Raw genomic sequence first — 13,834 nt, forward strand, 5'->3', positions numbered from 1 at the left:
GCCCAGACTATTTTTCAGCTTTTATCGCTGTCACTCTTTGAATGACAATTGAGCGGTCATACAACACTGTACCCAAATTAAATTTTTATCTTTTTTCCCCACAAATAGAGCTTTCTTTTGGTGGTATTTGATCACCTCTGGGTCTTTTTTTTTTTTTTTTTTAAATGTAAAAATACAGATTAACCACTACAGCCCCGGACCAATAAACACCTTAAGGACCAGAGGTCTTTTTCCAATTTTGCACTGCGCTGCTTTAACTGGTAATTGCGCGGTCATGCAATATTGCACCCAAACGAAATTTGCGTCCTTTTCTTCCCACAAATAGAGCTTTCTTTTGATGGTATTTGATTGCCTCTGCGATTTTTATTTTTTGCGATATAAATGGAAAAAGAGCGAAAATTTTGAAAAAAAAAGATATTTTCTTCTTTTTGTTATAAGAAAAATCGAATAAACTAAATTTTAGTCATACATTGAGGGCAAAATTTATTCAGCCACATATCTTTAGTAAAAAAAATGTCAATAAGCATATATTTTTTGGTTTGCGCAAAAGTTATAGCGTCTACAAACTAGAGTACATTTTCTGGAATTTACACAGCTTTTAATTTATGACTGCCTATCTCATTTCTTGAGGTGCTAAAATGGCAGGGCAGTACAAACCCCCCCAAATGACCCCATTTTGGAAAGTAGACACCCCAAGGAAATTGCTGATGGGTATGTTGAGCCCATTGAATATTTATTTTTTTTATCCTAAGGGATTGAATAATGACAAAAAAAAAAAAAAAAATTTACAAAAAGTTGTCACTAAATGATATATTGCTCACACATGCCATGGTTATATGTGGAATTGCACCCCAAAATATATTCCGCTACTTCTCCCGAGTATGGGGATACCACATGTGTGGGACTTTTTGGGAGTCTAGTCGCGCACGGCACCCCGAAAACCAATCACCACCTTCAGGATTTCTAAGGGTGCAAATTTTTGATTTCACTCCTCACTACCTATCACAGTTTCGAAGGCCATAAAATGCCAAAATAGCACAAAACCCCCCAAAATTACCCCATTTTGGAAAGTAGACACCCCAAGCTATTTTCTGAGAGGCATGTTGAGTCCATGGAATATTTTATATTTTGCCACAAGTTGCGGGAATATTACAAACTTTTTTTTTTTTTGCACAAAGTTGTCACTAAATGATATATTGCTCACACATGCTATGGGCATAAGTCAAATTACACCCCAAAATAAATTCTGCTGCTTCTCCCGAGTACGGGGATACCACATGTGGGGGACTTTTTGGGAGCCTAGCCACGTACGGGACCCCGAAAACCAAGCACTGCCTTCCGGATTTAAATATAAAATGCTACCAAAAAAACTGTTAGCGATCGCAGGGATCAGGCCTGACTCTGCGATCGCTGCAGTTATGTGTTTTGTAAGTGAAAGTGATCGATCGATACTGCACTTGGGTGGGCTGGGCAGAGGGGCAAAACGCAGGTGCTAGCAGGTATCTGGGCTGATCCCGCTAACAATGCGTTTTTTTGGAACCCTGAACTGCTGGGGACGCTAGTATAGATCTGATCAGATCAGATATTGATCTGTTCAGATTCTATACCACTACAGGAGGTTTATGCTTTGCGTGTGGGTGTTAGCGGTACTGGCACTAACCTAGCGCTGCCTGGGACGACGCAGACCCTGACCCTAAAACCTAACTGATATCACCCGCCGGGTGATCAGGGGGTTAAACCTTTATTGGGTAATAAATGGTGGGTGCCCTGATGCTATAAAAAGCAATAACCAGAGTCACCCGTAACACTTATACGGTGATCAGTGGTGAAAGGGTTAACTAGGGGCAATCAGGGGGTTCAAATTTTTATTAGGTAGTATATGGGGGTCCCTGGCGCTATATAAAAACCTGACGGGGAACCTAAATAACTAACTGGCTAACCAGCGTCACCAGTGACACTTATACTGTGATCGCTGGTGAAAGGGTTAACTAGGGGCAATCAGGGGGTTAAAACCATTATTGGGTAGTATATGGGGGTACCTAACGCTATAAAAACCTGGCAGTGAACCTAAAAAAATAACTAGCTACCTAACGACACTAGTGACACTAATGCAGCGATCAGAAAAACGATCGCTTAGTGACACTGGCAAAAGGGGGTGAAAGGGTTAACTAGGGGCAATCAGGGGGTTAAAACCATTATTGGGTAGTATATCGGGGTACCTAGTGCTATAAAAACCTGGCGGTGAACCTAAAAAAAAAACTAGCTACCTAGCGACACTAATGCAGCGATCAGAAAAATGATCGCTTAGTGACACTGGCAAAAGGGGGTGAAAGGGTTAACTAGGGGCAATCAGGGGGTTAAAACCATTATTGGGTAGTATATCAGGGTACCTAGCGCTATAAAAACCTGGCGGTGAACCTAAAAAAATAACTAGCTACCTAGCGACACTAATGCAGCGATCAGAAAAATGATCGCTTAGTGACAGTGGCAAAAGGGGGTGAAAGGGTTAACTAGGGGCAATCAAGGGGTTAAAACCATTATTGGGTAGTATATCGGGGTACCTAGCGCTATAAAAACCTGGCGGTGAACCTAAAGAAATAACTAGCTACCTAGCGACAGTAGCGACACTAATGCAGCGATCAGAAAAATGATCGCTTAGTGACAGTGGCAAAAGGGGGTGAAAGGGTTAACTAGGGGCAATCAGGGGGTTAAAACCATTATTGGGTAGTATATCGGGGTACCTAGCGCTATAAAAACCTGGCGGTGAACCTAAAAAAATAACTAGCTACCTAGCGACAGTAGAGACACTAATGCAGCGATCAGAAAAATGATCGCTTAGTGACACTGGCAAAAGGGGGTGAAAGGGTTAACTAGGGGCAATCAGGGGGTTAAAACCATTATTGGGTAGTATATCGGGGTACCTAGCGCTATAAAAACCAGGCGGTGAACCTAAAAAAATAACTAGCTACCTAGCGACAGTAGCAAAACTAATGCAGCGATCAGAAAAATGATCGCTTAGTGACACTGGCAAAAGGGGGTGAAAGGGTTAACTAGGGGCAATCAGGGGGTTAAAACCATTATTGGGTAGTATATCGGGGTACCTAGCGATATAAAAACCTGGCGGTGAACCTAAAAAAATAACTAGCTACCTAGCGACAGTAGCGACACTGATGCAGCGATCAGAAAAATGAACGCTTAGTGACACTGGCAAAAGGGGGTGAAAGGGTTAACTCTAGGGGCAATCAGGGAGTTAAATCTTTATTGGGGGGTGATAGGGGGCTACCCTGGACCTAACACTAACTGCCCTGACAGTTTTAACTGTTACAACTGACACTGAATGCAGTGATCAGTAAAGAAATGATCAATGCAATCAGTGACACTGTGACTGGGGGGGAGGGGGGGTCGATCGGTCAAAAAGACCGCCCCGAGGAGAATGACATCACTTCCTCCTTCCTGTGTAAATAATACACAGTGGGAGGAAGCTTGTCATTGGCCAGGAGCGATCCAGAGGGGGTGGCCAGAAACCAACGGCCATCCCCTCATCACGGATCGCTCCTGGATCCGATCGGACCCCCCACCCGCTGGAAGGCAGGCACGTACATGTACGTGCTTGTGCCTGCCTGTGCCATTGTGATGACGTACAATGGCAATACGGTGGTCCTTAAGTGGTTAAAAAACAAAACAAAACCGTTTTATATTTTGTTAATACATTTTGCAAACAGGTAATTTTTCTCCTTGATTTTTTTCTCCTTGATTGATGAACGCTGATGAGGCTACACTGATGGGCACTGATAGGTTACACTGATGGGCACTGATAAGGCGGCACTGATAAGATGGCATTGATGGGCACTATTAGGCAGCACTGGTGGGCACTGATGAGGTGGCACTGGTGGGCAATAGGTGGCATTGGTGGGCACTGAGACGTGGCACTGATGGGCATTGATAGGTGGCCCTGAAGGGCACTAATAAGTGGCACTGATAGGCGGCACTGATAGGTGGCACTGATAGGCATTGATGGGTGGCAGTGATGGGCATTGATGGGTGGTAGTGATGTGCACCGATCGGCACTCTTCCTCTTCATGACCGATGTTCCTTCAACAGAAGCCAGTTATCGACTTTCATTTCTCCTCACACTGTCAGCATGAGAAGAAAAAAAACTATTACCGATCTTCTGTTTACATCACATGATCAGCTGTCATTGGCTGACAGCTGATCACATGGTAAGGGGCCGGGATAGAACCCTTACTCCGATCTGTAATCACCCCAGGTCTCATTGACTCGTGATCACAGCACACGCTGCACACGCCCTGTTGGGGGCATGTGGGAAGCGTGCAAAGGGGGGGACGTCTATTGGCAAAGTAGATCCGTGCTATAGCCGTCATTCAGGTATAGTGCGGATCTGAAGGGGTTAAACCAACACACAATGCATTTATGCGATTACATTGGTATGCTCTGCTATGGTTTCTTTATCTTTCCAGTTCTTTTTCTGGCAGATATGCAATAGGAATGCCCATGTTTGTATTTAGTAAATTTAGCTACTCAGGGCCTGACTAACCTCTTTCATTTGCTATGGTATGTTAAGTATCTCCACTAGTGACGTTAGCCTGCATTTCCTGAAGCTGCTCCCGATGATGGTAACTGTACTCTGTAAACCTAACTCTGGTTGCCTCTTTTAAACCAATAGCTACATTGTCAACATTTGCATTTTCCTTTTTTGTAAATATATATATATATATATATATATATATATATATATATATATTATACACACACACACACACACACACACACACACACACACACACACACACACACACACACACACACACACACAGTATCTCACAAAGGTGAGTACACCCCTCACATTTTTGTAAAGTGAGTACACCCAAGTGAAAATATCCGAATTGGGCCCAATTAGCCATTTGTCATGTCATGTGACTCGTTAGTGTTACAAGGTCTCAGGTGTGAATGGGGAGCAGGTGTGTTAAAGTTAGTGTTATCGCTCTCACTCTCTCATATTGGTCACTGGAAGTTCAACATGGCACCTTATGGCAAAGAATTCTCTGAGCATCTGAAAAAAATTATTGTTGCTCTACATAAAGATGGCGAGTCTTGGCACCCCAGATATTTTGGAACTACATTTCCCCATGATGCATTGCAGAGTGCATGAGCATCATGGGAAATGTAGTTCCAAAACATCTGGGGTGCCAAGGTTCACCACCACTGGCCTAGGCTATAAGAAGTTTGCCAAGACCCTGAAACTGAGCTGCAGCATGGTGGCCAAGATCATACAGCAGTTTAACAGGACAGGTTCTCACCATGGTCGACCAAAGAAGTTGAGTGCACATGCTCAGAGTCTCATCCAGAGGTTGTCTTTGAGAAATAGACGTATGAGTGCTGCCAGCATTGCTGCAGAGGTTGAAGGGGTGGGGTGGGGGGGTCATACTGTCAGTGCTCAGACCATATGCCGCACACTGCATCACATTGGTCTGCATGGCTGTCATCCCAGAAAGAAGTCTATTTTAAAGATGATACACAAGAAAGCCAGTAAACAGTTTGCTCAAGACAAGGAGACTAAGGACATGGATTCATGAAACCATGTCCTGTGGTCGGATGACACTAAGATAAACGTATTTGGTTGAGATGGTGTCAAGCATGTGTAGTTGCAACCAGGTGAGGAGTACAAAGACAACTGTGTTTTGCTTACAGTCAAGAATGGTGGTGGGAGTGGGTCTGGGGCTGCATGAGTGCTGCCAGCACTGGTGAGCTACAGTTCATTATTGAGGGATCCATGGATGTCAACATGTGCTGTCACATACTGAAGCAGAACATGATCCCCTCCCTTCGGAAACTGAGGCCGCAGGGCAGTATTCCAACATGATAACAACCCCAAACACACCTCCAAGATGACCACTGCCTTGCTAAAGAAGCTGAGGGTAAAGGTGATGGACTGGTCAAGCATGTCTCCAGACCTAAACCCTATTGAGTATCTGTGGGGCATCCTCAAACGGAAGGTGGGGGAGGGCAAGGTCTCTAACATCCACCAGCTTTGTGATGTCGTCATGGAGGAGTGGAAGAGGAATCCAGTGGAAACCCGTGAAGCTCTGGTGAACTCCATGAGGGTTGAGGCAGTAACAAAATGGTGGCCACACAAAATGTTGACAATATGGCCCCAATTTGGACAGTTTCACTTAGGGGTGTAGTTTCACTGTTATACAAGCTGTACACTCACTACTCTATATTGTAGTAAAGTGTAATTTCTTCAGTGTTGTCACATGAAAATATATAATAAAATATTTACAAAAATCTGAGGGGTGTGCTCACTTTTGTGAGATAATGTGTGTGTATATATGTATATATATAATATTTATTTTATTATGTATAAAAAAAAATCAGTTTTTATATACTATATATAATATACATTTTAACCAGTAGGATATTTAAATTTTAAATATTATACTATTTAAACAATGTATGGAGAGGTCATACAGCAAATACAAGCAATTTCTGTTGCATACTAACCAGTCCTTTCTATAAAAGTTTGTCCTTGTTTATGCAATTTAGAATTGCTATGACAATAATACATGGAATGCCACTATGTTGCTAAGGAACAGTTGAGTTAGGCAATATATATACTTATAGTTTTAAGTGCATTGATGCCGTGTTACAGGGTGGCATGCTTAGGTGCAATGAAAGCACACTATATTGTGTTTGATAAAATTCACACCATTGCTATGGTTAATAAAATACCTATAATACACATTTGAAAAAAAAAAGACAGCACAAGTAATTTTCAGCTCCTTTGATATCCATTGACTTCCCCATGTTTACATAAGATTCAGTCTTAAGTTACAATGCTGCTAAGTTTCATAAGTGCACTCAATGAGTATGCTGTGGGATAAACATGCTTACTTCATTGCAGCACATGCCATTCTTAAGTACTTGCCAACCAGGCCAATTCTGACACTTCTCTCATTTATGTTTTTCCACTAGAAAATGACTATATATTTTTAGCAGAGACCCTGGAGAATAAAATGGCAATCGTTGCAATTTTTTATGTCACACAGTATTTGCGCAGCGTTTTTTAAAATGCAATTTTTTGGGAAAAAATACACTTTAATGAATATATATATATATATATATATATATATATATATATATATATATATATATATATATATATATATATATATATAACCAATTTTTTTTGTAAAATATGAAAGATAATGTTACGCTGAGTAAATAGATATCCAAAATGTTATGCTTTAAAATTGCGTGGATGGCAGCAAACTACGATACTTAAAAATCTCCATAGGCGATTGTTTAAAAATGTCTACAGGTTACCAGTTTAGAGTTACAGATGAAATCCAGTGCTAGAATTATTGCTCTTGCTCTGACGTTCCCTGTGATACCTCACATCTGTGGTTTGAACACTGTTTACTTATGTGGGTGTGGCCTACGTATGCATTTACCACTCCATACAAACACAAGGGTGCTTTAAAAAACATATTTTTTTATGTATTTTAGTACTGTTTTTATTTTTACACTTTTCCTTAAAAAATAAATGAGTTAGATCCCTTGTGATAGAAATAAGCTGTGACAGGTCCTTTTTATGGAGAGATCTGGGGTCAATAAGAACCCAAATCTCTCCTCTACAATGTAAAGCATTAGATCAAAAAAAAACAAAAGCAAACAAGAAAACATTGATCTAGTGCTTAAAAAATAAAAAAGGCCTCGTTTACATTTGGCTGGAACCGGAAGGGGCGTTGCTCCGATCCTCCTAGACCACAGAGATGAGCGGAGGCCATCTTTCCTCCGCTGCATTGGTTGCCAGTCGCTGCATTGGTTGTTGGGGCTAGCAATCATCCTGGTAAGAGAGCCACCAGGAAGTGCTGCTTCCAAGGTGAATCTGCTGCTCGGACCACTTTTATTGGTTATAGATCAGCTGAAGAAAACAATACTGGGGCTATGGCATATTGCATATGCTCCGGTATTCCAATTCCAACCTAGTACACGTTTTGTCTATGTCCCAGTTGCCAAGTGGTTGAAGCCTTGAACACAGCCATTATGAGGTGTGGGCATACCATTTTCCAGGAATAAGCATCCTGTTGTCTTTTAATTCAAATTTTCATTGGTAGTTTTAATATTTAGGGGACAGATGTGCTAAGTAGTCCTGGGGCATTACTAGACCCTGGAACCCACAGCACATACTACAGATCTTTTACTGAAGGCCCTGGGTCTCCTTTGCAATAATTATTGCTGTCATCCATGAAGGATCCTGTAATCAAATATACTTTGATCTTTGGCTGTGAGCTAACCGCCATCAAGTTTTTCTTTAGAATGTTAGGTAAACAATTAAAGCCTGCACTGTGAGGGTTAACGGCCCTTTCAGTCTAGGGTAGATTGCCCTGGCAGTGGACTGTCCCTCAGTGCCACCATGTCCAAGGCAAAACTATGCACTAGGGATGCATCAATATTTCGAAAATTATCAGGCGAAAATAGGGTTTTCAACGTTTTGCCGACAGAAAAAAAGACGATAATGGGTGCTGCAAGAAATGTGGAATTTTACTGCGCATTTTTCATAAGTTATGTGACTCAAAAAACGCACCAAAAATCCAACACATTTTTGCTGACTTTTCAATCCATTTCAAAGGGGAGGTGCGTTTTTGGTGTTTTTTTTTAACCCTGCATTGGACCAGTGTGAAGACGTACATAGAACTTAAAGAGATGCATTTTTCATGAGCTTTTCTTGCTTTTTTTTTTGCTTTTTTTAACGCAAAAGCGCTTCACAAACTGCTCAGTGTGAAAGCAGGCTATGGGCCGAAAATAATCTCATATTCAATTAAATTCATAATATTATTGAAAACTCAATTATAATACAATTATATATATATATATAAGTATATATTTTAATAAAAAACTGTCCATTTCGGTTTTGGTTTTTGGCCAAGTGCATGCTGAATTTTCGGTTTTGGTCCAGAATTTTTGGTTAGATGTTAGACCACTGAAGCATGGGGGGGAGAAGATGCCACAGGGATTGGTCTAGCTTACAGGGGTCTCCAAGCTATGGCCTTCCAGCTGTTCAGGAACTACAATACCCATCATGCCTAGTCCTGTCTGTGAATGGCAGAGTTTTACAATGTCTCATGGGACGTGTAGTTCCGCAAAAACTGGAGGGCCATAGTTTGGAGATCCCTGGTCTAGCAGCATAGAGGAGCAGAGGATTGGGTGAGTTAGTCTTCTTTTCTAGACCTTAATGATCAAAAAAACCCTTGCAGTGTGGGGGCAACCCCACTGTAAGGGGTTTCAGATTTTCCAGGGTTGAACTTTAGGTAAATTAGAGAATCCGTTTTTTTTGTCTAACACACCCCATTTAAATCTAGGTGCCCAAGGGTTCCCGGGTCTTTTAGGTCCCTAATAACACTCCTGAATTTTTCCATCAGAAGCATGTCTGTGTTCGGTGTAACATTTGCATGGTTTGGTTACAAAGCAACAGAAGCAAAGCCTTGGGTAGAGGAGCTGAAGGCTCTACGGAAAGATACATGTGCTATTGTCAAACTAAAAATACATGTACTGTTTGCTGTACGGCTTTTTCCAAGTTTAACTCTCTATGCTCTGAGCTCTATGACAGTATCTGTGCCCACAGCATTGTGCTCATTTACTTTCTCAATTAGGTTTTGGTCAATAAAAGTCACTGGATTAACACTGGTGAATGGACAGTCTGTGTTGGATCAAACACTTTTTCCGAATGATAGAACATCAATTGCAGTATAAAGCTATACATGTATAGCAAGCATTATCCAATACCCTTAGTGGTAAAGTTATAACAATCTAGTTTATTATAGAGCGAGGTGGTCTTTTCTGTCCCTGTCCATATCAATCTATCACTGATCTCCACACCTACCTGTGGCCTGCAAGCATGCATGTACCCGAAGCAAAGAAGGATGTGATACATCTGCTGTATATCTCTATGGAGGCGGCAAGTAAGGATTCAGTGCGAGAAGCGAAGGATAGAATTTCTACGTGATACAGCTCTTCGCAAGCTGCCAGCTCAGACAAGATTTTCTTGTCTGACTGTAATAACAGGCATGTATTCACATGTATTATGTGACCACAGCCTTTTTGTGTTCTGGAACGAGCTGTAATCCCATCTCCAAAAACTGGCAGGAAAATGTACTGCGTTAAGCTTTATATTTTAAAGATGCTGACTAGGCAACTGACGGTGCAGAACCTTTTTGAATAAAATGGTTTTAATACAAAGTTAACTCCACAGAAAATGCTTTGGAAGTTCTTCGGGAGGAATGTGGGGCTTTGTCTTACGAGCAGGCAGATCGTAGATTGCCACGGACGTTTGTAGTGAATTAGGAAAAAGTTCAATGGTGGTTTTGACCTTAATCGGTAACGGCAAACCATACTAGCCTTTTGTAAGTGCCAGCGGAAGAGTATAAAACTCGTAAAAAGAGCATTCACCGGAAAGAAATGAAAGACATTGAAATTATTATTCCTAAAGCAACAGAAGGCTGCAGCTTCAGCTGACGCTGAAAGTTTAACTATGACGGCCATCCACCGACAGGCATGGAGAGAGACATTTTTATTATTAATATTATTATACAAGATTTATAGAGCGCTAACAGTTTGTGCAGCGCTAGAAAATTATTTTTAGGAAGCTGTTCTGTAAACGTGAAAGTGTACTTTTAGTTTTTTTTTTTTGTTTTTTTTTCATATAACTATTAAATAAATGCACTGGTACATAAAAATCACAATGCATGCAGCCATGTCTTCTCATTAATAAATATCTGCTTATGCTTTATTTTACCATTCCTGCATTTTTATATCGTTTTTGTGACATTTTTATCTTTTAGCAGTATTTGTATTATTTAATAATACGGTCATAATACCTGACATATTTATATCAGTAAGCATTTAATAAAAAAAATAAATGTTCAAGTCTTTGAGCATCAGAGCTGACTCATCTAATTACACTTTAGACATCTAAACTGAAAAAAACTAAAATAAACTAAAAGCTTACCAGCCCTCAGATGTGATTTCTGCATTCTTTTCCTTCCAAGTAAATTTTCTTCAAAAATACCTGTTGATCTTGCCAGAATTCCAATGCCTTGGTAACTTTCTGTGCACCGACCTTATATCTTATACAATCAGCTTTCCAAGCTATCATATTGGCACTACAGAACCCCTCCTCCTCATGTAACAGAGATCAGAATGGGGGGGGGGGGGGGTGGGAATGTTTATAGTCCAAATCAGGATGGTGATAACGCTGCTCCTCTGCAGAGTAGAATGGAGTGAGTGTTGTCACCCTAGAACCGAAAGGGTGTTACTGGGAGGATCAGCAGTTAAAAAGTAGGGAGAGAACGATATCAATGCAGCCACCATATGTAAGGTATGGTAAGCTATAAAAAAAAAGGGCACTACAGAACACCTCCTCCCAGTGTAACAAAGATGAGAATGGGGGGGGATAGTTTATAGTCCAAATCAGGAGAGTAGCCTAGGGTGACAATGCTTCTCCTCTGAAGATACAGTAGAATGGAGTGAGTGTTGTCACCCTAGAACAGAAAGGGGGTTACTGGCAGTGTCAGGAGGTAAAAAGTAGAGAGAAAAGAAAATGAATGCAGCCACCATATCTAAGGGATGGTAAGTTATTAAAGATAATAATAATTATAATAATAATAATAATAATAAATAATATTATTATTTCTAACATATATATATATATATATATATATATATACACACACACACATACATTTTTATGACATTATTTCTATAACTATGTATTATTTCTTTAAATATGATTGATATATATATATATATATATATATATATATATATATATATATATATATATATATATATATAGTTATTAAACTATTACTAAATATGTAATAATATTCACTATATATATATATATATATATATATATTAGATTATGAAAATAAATGGTTGCAGCCATAATACCTAAAGTCTGGTAAGCTGCAAAATAAACATATTATATATATTATATATATATATATATATATATATATATATATATATATATATACACATATACATATATATTTATGTAATAAAAAAATGTATTTGTATATTATCATTACTATATATATTTCATATCATATATGTATTATAATATATATATATATAAGTTTGCATACCCTTTGAGAGTTGCTGATGTTATTTGGAGTGACTTTGCTCCACTTGTATTATGTTGTTGAAGTGACTGTCATTGAGCCGGTGACAGCTCCCAGTGGCGGCCATTGACCAGCAGGGGGAGCTAGGTGTGAAGTGGACCTTTGTGCAGAAAGTAAAGTGTTACTCTCTATGGAGCTCAGCACTGGCCAATGTGAAATGTGTGCCCCGTTATCGTCCCCCCGTATACATGAAGACATACCTGTGTGGGTATTGGCGGAGGTCATGTCCGTGCCCCTGTATGTGCAGGGTATGCAGTCACACATGAGGGTATGCAGTAAGGACAGAGCTCTCCATGCAGACATGTGAGTGTTGATGGTTGGTGGTGCCGTGTCTCCTCCTGGTACCCAGCTGTATGATGGGTGTCTTCCTGCTGTCAGTATGGCTCCCGATCCAGCTCCTGCTCACACTGTCCTGCATTTCTCCTGCCAGCCCCTGATTTGTTGATAGTGCAGCCTTTCTCTGTCGCCACATCCTGTTGATGATTCAGCCTGTGATCCTCCCTCCCCCTTCCTTTTCATCACATCGCTCTTCCTTCGTATATATGTATGTCCCCCGTACTGCTGCAATGTCCACATCTGCTAGGACATTGTGATCAGCACATTGTACTGCTGCAGCCAGGGATCACATGGGTCTGATACAGGATCAGGGTGGCACCTACAGGGATATGTCCAGGATCTGATGAATGGATCAAAAACTGAAGCAGCTGTGCATGGCAACCAATCAGCATCTAGCTTCAGCTTGTTGAATTTACCTTTTGCAAACGAAAGCTAGAAGCTAATTGGCTGCCATGCACTGTTGTTCTAGATTGTGGCTGCTCCAGTTTTGCCACATTCTTGGGTGTGGCATTTACTACAGACTCTTTCAGACAGGGGTCAGTAAAAACAGGTGGCTGGGCTGCCAGCCTCCCACTCAAAATGCTTAAAGGAGAAGTCCAGCCTGAGCTCGTTAGACCGGGCTTCTTCTACAAGTCACCGGATTGCAATTCGTTTTGGACTCCTATGACCTGTTTTCAGCAGAGAGATTTCTGAAGTCCCCTCTCTGCTGACGTCATGAGGATCAATCCAGGCACCCCGTCGTGACAATAAAGTTGGGATCCACCAGGTGGACTCCACCTGGACTGATGGCAGTCTCAGCAAGACACAGAGACTGAGACGGCAGCCCCTCATCCCTCCACAGCTCAGCGCTCCAATGAACACTTGGGGGGGGGGGGGGGGCAGAGCAGAGAGATGCTGATTGACAGTCAGCAGGTCTCTGCTCAGGGATCTGTGAGAACCGAACCATCGGTGGTGTTCAATCGCTCCTTTTTCAATGCTGGGGTACAGATGCAGCCAGATAGATCCATCTAGGTAAGTATAAATGGGCCAACCCCCCCCCCCCCCCCCCCAATTCCTCTCTTTAACCACTTGAGATCCGCACTACAGCCGAATGATGGCTACAGCACGGACCTGCATTGCTATTGATGTCATCCAGTGCATGAGTGGCCTGCGTGTCCCCTGAAGGGCACACGCGGCGCACTCTGTGATCACCGAGTCTATGAGTCTCGCTGTATCACAGATTGGAGTAAGGAGTCGATCCCGACCCCTTACCACATGATCAGCTGTCAGCCAATGACAGCTGAGCATGTGAT

The 13,834-nt window shown here is 41.3% G+C and overlaps 1 protein-coding gene across 1 annotated transcript in view; it reads right to left on the minus strand.

Moving 5' to 3' along the window:
• The window catches only part of LOC143974234 (transcription factor Jun-like), a 52,089-nt gene extending 39,211 nt beyond the window's left edge, over positions 1-12,878 (minus strand). The window contains exon 1 of the mRNA XM_077475402.1: positions 12,407-12,878. The gene's annotated coding sequence lies outside the window, so the exon portion shown is untranslated. The remainder of the gene's footprint in view (positions 1-12,406) is intronic.
• Between the last annotated feature and the right edge of the window lie 956 nt (positions 12,879-13,834).

The sequence above is a fragment of the Lithobates pipiens genome, unplaced genomic scaffold (genome assembly GCF_037356315.1).
Source record: "Lithobates pipiens isolate NorthernLeopardFrog02 unplaced genomic scaffold, aLitPip1_a1.2 Scaffold_13, whole genome shotgun sequence".
Taxonomy (NCBI): domain Eukaryota; kingdom Metazoa; phylum Chordata; class Amphibia; order Anura; family Ranidae; genus Lithobates; species Lithobates pipiens.